Below are 5540 nucleotides of genomic sequence, written 5' to 3' on the forward strand. Positions count from 1 at the left end.
TCTTTCCTTTTTTTGTGTGTGACACTCTTCTTTTTAGCCTCTGCTTCTTAAATTGATCTGTTGTGACTCCCTGGGTTTGTGGTGTGGATTTCTATAGTAAGAGACCTGTGAGATTCAGTAGTGCAGTCTCCTTGATCTCCTGAACTTTCTGCTCTTGGGATATTTTTTATGCTGGCTCTGTGGGTGCATTTAGGTTTAGATTGTTCTTGGGTTTTTGTTTGGTGGGTCCTTTCCTACAGCTGGTTGGCTGAGGGTCACTCAACTCTTCAGGTCTTGTATGCTGTTTTGCCAGTGCAGACAGGTGATATCCAAGCTGGTTCTTTTGTCTGTCCAAGGTTATGAGGCTTATCTCTCACTTTGTTCAGTTGTTTGTTTTGGATAATTCATCCACTGTTTAGTTGTAATTCCAGATTGGTCTTGGGTAGAGGTGGGTGGAGCTTCCACTCACTCCTCCACCATCTTCCTTTGTTATCTGTTAGTGGTTCCTTTGTTTTTAAGTTCTCTCTTCCAGCAGGTATATTAGTGTTCATAGCTCCCACCTTTTATGTGGTCTGTTGGAGGGAGAAGTTAAAATGGATTAAGACAGCGGGCATGTATTCTATGGGATTTATTGTACCATCACATAGAGAAGAGATAAGAGATCCTTTGGGTAAGTATAGTGTAACCATGATATTTCACCCATCTAGTCCCTTTTTAGAAAGGGCCAAAAAGAGATAAGACTCTTGGTATAGGGGGAAGGACTCTGAGTTGAATCCAAAAAACAGAGAACTTGTGGGAGGTCAGATTATGAGCTATAGTGAGAGTAAAAGGATAGAAAATAGTCATAGTGTGTGAGAGAATAGAGTTAACTACAATCGTAATAAAGCCCCAGAAGACAGTGAAAGGGGCAAAGATCCTGGAGGGGTGTGGTGTAGTATTTACAATTGTGTGGAGCAACAACTTTTATAATAATACTGGAACAACAATAATATGACAGAAACTATATGATCTGAATAACAAGAATAGGAAGTACATGACATAGAGTAGTGTGCTATTGGCACACAAGTGAAGTGAGAAAAGTATAATTAAAATACACTATGAAAGTGAGAAGAAGGAAAACCAAAGAATACAATTAAACAAATAAAATGAAGAAAACTAAACAGAAAAAAGAAATAAAAAATACTAATAAAATAAGTGAAGTAGAAATAATGAAAAAATAATAACAATACAAATAAACAATAACATGCAAGTTGTCTGGAATAGCAAAGTGAAATTTGTCTCAGTTTCTTAGTTGTTGGGATCAGTCTTGTGATCCCTCTTTGGGTCTGAGTCTGGTCCATTCACAGCTTCCAGTCTTATTGTCTCACTTGGGGGAAAAAGAGAAAAAAATCCTGCTGATGACTGTAACAAGCCAAGCAAGTTCTGCTGGTCTTCCTAGATGCTGCAGGCTGAGGCGGGTTAGGCTTTGCTTTTCTCCCTTCCTATGGTTTTGCGAGGATTGGGGCCAGGTCTGGTCCACAATCTACAGTTGCCTAGCCTCCAGGCCAGGTCCTTAGTTTGCTGCTGGGACCCCACTGCCTGTCTGCACAAGGCTGGTGTTCAATTCACCAGTTGTGCAGTGCTTGAGGTACACTAATTAGGGACAATGCACCGACCACCTTCTCTGTCTTTGCTGTGCTTGGTGCTAGGCACTCTCAAAGTCTCTTCAGTATAGTTCAACTCCCCCACTGAATTTAGTCTTTCTGGGTACTGCTAACTCCCTGAGCCCTGCTGCTTCCCTCTGTTGCGGGTGCCTCCTTCTTCCTCATAGCATGCCAGCCTGGCCACACAAGGCAGAGGTGCTTCTGCCGCTGCTATGGCGGCAGGTGTGTGGGCATGGCCTCTGCCACAAAGGAGGCAGTGGCAGGGGTGTGACCACAGTTTTGGCAGTGTGAGTGTGGCTTCTGTGTCAGCATGGGCACAGCTGAGTTTGTGCCTGCAGTGTCTGCAGGGATTCAGTGAGGTGGTGGGGATGGTTGGTCTGGGAGAGTTCCCTAAACAATCACCAAGAGCGTTTTTCTGAACAAAATCCTATTCAAGCATGCCATTTCTAATAAGCACCCGGCCTCTCACACAGCCCAACTTTCCAACGAGACTTGAAACTATCCAGGTCAAGGTCCATCACAGTCCAGCTTTTCTCCTTTCTCCAGGTTTCACCCTGGTCCCCAATTTCTCTGGTAATTAGCCAGCTGACATCCACAGTCTCAGTGCATGAACACTGCACCTGTGCATCTCCCACTTCATCTTTATTCTCCCCCAACTACTTCAAGAATCCAGGTCCATCCTGGTGCTACTTTATCTTCCCTTTTTGGTAGTGGAGGGAGCTGTTGATTTGCCTCTTGTCCAAGGATCCTGTGTTATACCCCAGCAGGTGCCATGCCTGGACTTGCACCTGCAGCAGCCCTGGTCTCTGCAATGGTCTCAAGGACTTAACCATTCCTAAGAAATCTCCTTAATGTATTTTTTCAATGTCCTCTACAATTTTGCCCTCCAACCTTCATATGTTCTGGGATTCCATTTACTGTTCACTCTGTTCCTCAGAAAATCGGCTAAGTGTTCCACCTGTGTGCAGGAGAAACTGGGCTCTGCTGTCACATACCTCACCACCATCTAGCAAAGACCTCTTCATAGTTTTTGATTTTCTTCTATTTCTTAGATAAGTCCCTTTAACATTTCATGTACTAATGGCTTGATGATGATGAACTCCTTGAATTTGACCTTATCTGGGAAGCACTTTATCTGCCCTTCCATTCTAAATGATAGCTTTGCTGGATAGAGTAATCTTGAATGTAGGCCCTTGCCTTTCATGAACTGGAATACTTTTTCCAGCCCCTTCTTGCCTGCAAGATTTCTTTTGAGAAATCAGCTGATAGTCTTATGGGAAATCTTTTGTAGGTAACTCTCTCCTTCCCTCTTACTGCTTTTAAGATTCTTTCCTTATCATTAATCTTGGGTACTTTAATTATTATGTGTCTTGGTGTGTTCATCCTTGGGTCCATTTTTTTTTTTGGAACCCTCTGAGCTTACTGGACCTCCAGAAAGTTTATTTCCTTTGTCATCTTGAGGAAGTTTTCCTTCATTATTTTTTTTCAATTTCTCGCTCTTCATCTTCACCTTCTGGCAGTCCTATGATGTGGATGTTAGAGAGCTTAAAGTTGTCTCAGATGTTTCTAAGCTTCTCCTCATTTTTTTTTAATCCTTTTTCCTTCATTCTGCTTCAGTTGAATGTTTATTTCTTCCTTTGGTTCCAAATATTTGGTCTGCATCCCTTTTTCCTTCCTTCACTCTTGCTTCCCTGTATATTTTGCTTTATTTCACTTTGGGTAGCCTTCATTTCTTCCTTCACTTTGAGACTGAACTCAATCAATTCTGTGAGCATCCTTATTTCTAGTGTTCTGAACTCTGCATCAGATTGGTTGTCTATCTCTGCATTGCTGAGCTCTTTTTCTGGAATTTTGAAATGTTCTTTCATTTGGGCCATATTTCTTTGTATCAGCATACCTGTTAAGTTATAAGGGGGTGAGGTCTTAGGTATTTGCCAGGGCACAGCAACCCTCTTTGCTGTGTCATGGCACCGTCTGTAGGGTAAGGGTCAGAGAAAGAACAATGTGGCCTTTGCTATGCTCTAGCCTCACTTTCTAACGAACTCTCCTGTGAGACTGGGAGTTTCTCCCACCTTCGCAATCCCCACAGAATTTTATACCTAAAGGTTTTGAGTCTAGTTTCCTGGTGATTCAGCCACTCCTCACACACACAGTCTTCTATCTTGCTGGAAGTCTTCTCTGCCCTCCGAGGTGCCCATGTCCATTCACTCATACAGTCTGGGTGAATGTTTCTTTAACTCCTCGGTTGTCAAAGTTCCATGCAGTTTGATTTTCTGGCCCTTGTGGTTGTTTATTGTTTTTAAATTGGTTTTATTTATTTTTTTATTTTAATCATTGTTCAAATAGAGTTTTCTCCTTTTTACTCCCAATCCAGTCCCCCCTCCCCACCCTCCCCACTTCCCTCCCATTACCACCCTCCCCTTAGTTTATGACCATGTGTCCTTTAAGTTTGTTCCTGTGAACCCTTCCCACTGTCCCCTTAAATTCCCTTCTCTCCCCTCCAGTCACCGTCAGCCTGTCCTCTATTTCAGTGTCTTTGGTTATATTTTGCTTGTTTCTTTGTTTTCTTATTTAGCTTCCTGTTAAAGGTGAGATCATATGGTATTTGTCTTTCACTGACTGGCTTGTATCACTAAGCATAATGTTTTCCAGCTCCATCCACGCTGTTGCAAAGGGTAGGAACTCCTTCTTTCTTTCTGCTGCATAGAATTCCATTGTGTAAATGTACGATTGTTTTTTGATCCATTCATTTACTGATGGGCATCTTGGTTGCTTCCAGCATCTAGCTATTGTAAATTGTGCTGCTATGAACATTGGGATGCATAGGTTCTTTTGAATTGGTGTTTTAGTATTCTTAGGATAGAGTCCCAGCAGTGGAATTGCTGGGTGAAAAGGCAGATCCATTTTTAGTTTTATGAGGAAGATCCATACTGCTTTCCATAGTGGTTGTACCAGTCTGCAGTCCCACCAGCAGTGCACTAAGGTCCCCTTTTCTCCACAACCTCTCCAACACTTGTTTGTTGCTTTGTTTATGATGGCCATTCTGACTGGTGTGAAGTCGTATCTCATTGTGGTTTTAATTTGCATCTCTCTGATAGCTAGCAATATTGAACATCGTTTCATGTGTCTTTGGATTTTCTGTATGTCCTCCTTGGAGAAGTGTCTGTTCAAGTCCTTTGCCCACTTTTTAATTGGATTCCTTGTCTTCTTAGAGTGCAGTTCGTGTAAGTTCTTTATATATTTTGGAGATTAAACCCTTGTCTGAGGTATCATTGGCAAATATGTTTTCCCATTCAGTTGGTTCTCTTTTAATTTTGATACTGTTTTCTTTAGCTGTGCAGAAGCTTTTAACTTTGATGAGGTTCCATTTGTTTATTCTTTCCTTTATGTCCCTTGCTCTAGGAGACACATCAGTAAAAAACTTTCTTCGTGAAATATCTGAGACTTTCCTACCTACGTTCTCCTCTAGGACTTTAATGGTGTCACGTTTTATATTTAAGTCTTTTATCCACCTTGAATTTATGTTTGTATATGGTGTAAGTTGGTGCTCAAGTTTCATTTATTTTGCACGTGGCTGTCCAGTTCTCCCAACACCATTTGTTGAAGAGGCTATTTTTATTCCATTTAATGTTGCTGCCTCCTTTGTCAAATATTAATTGACCATAGAGACTTGGGGTTATTTCTGGGCTCTCTGTTCTGTTCCATTGGTCCATGTGCTTGTTTTTATGCCAGTACCAGGTTGTTTTGATTACAGTGGCCTTGTAGTATAGTTTAGTGTTGGGAATTATGATCCCTCCTACTTTACTCTTCTTTCTCAAAATTGCAGCAGCTATTCGGTGTCGTTTATGGTTCCATATAAATTGTTGAAGTGTTTGTTCTATGTCTGTGAAATATGCCATTGGTAATTCAATAGGTATT

This window comes from Phyllostomus discolor, chromosome X, assembly GCF_004126475.2.
Source record: "Phyllostomus discolor isolate MPI-MPIP mPhyDis1 chromosome X, mPhyDis1.pri.v3, whole genome shotgun sequence".
Classification (NCBI taxonomy): domain Eukaryota; kingdom Metazoa; phylum Chordata; class Mammalia; order Chiroptera; family Phyllostomidae; genus Phyllostomus; species Phyllostomus discolor.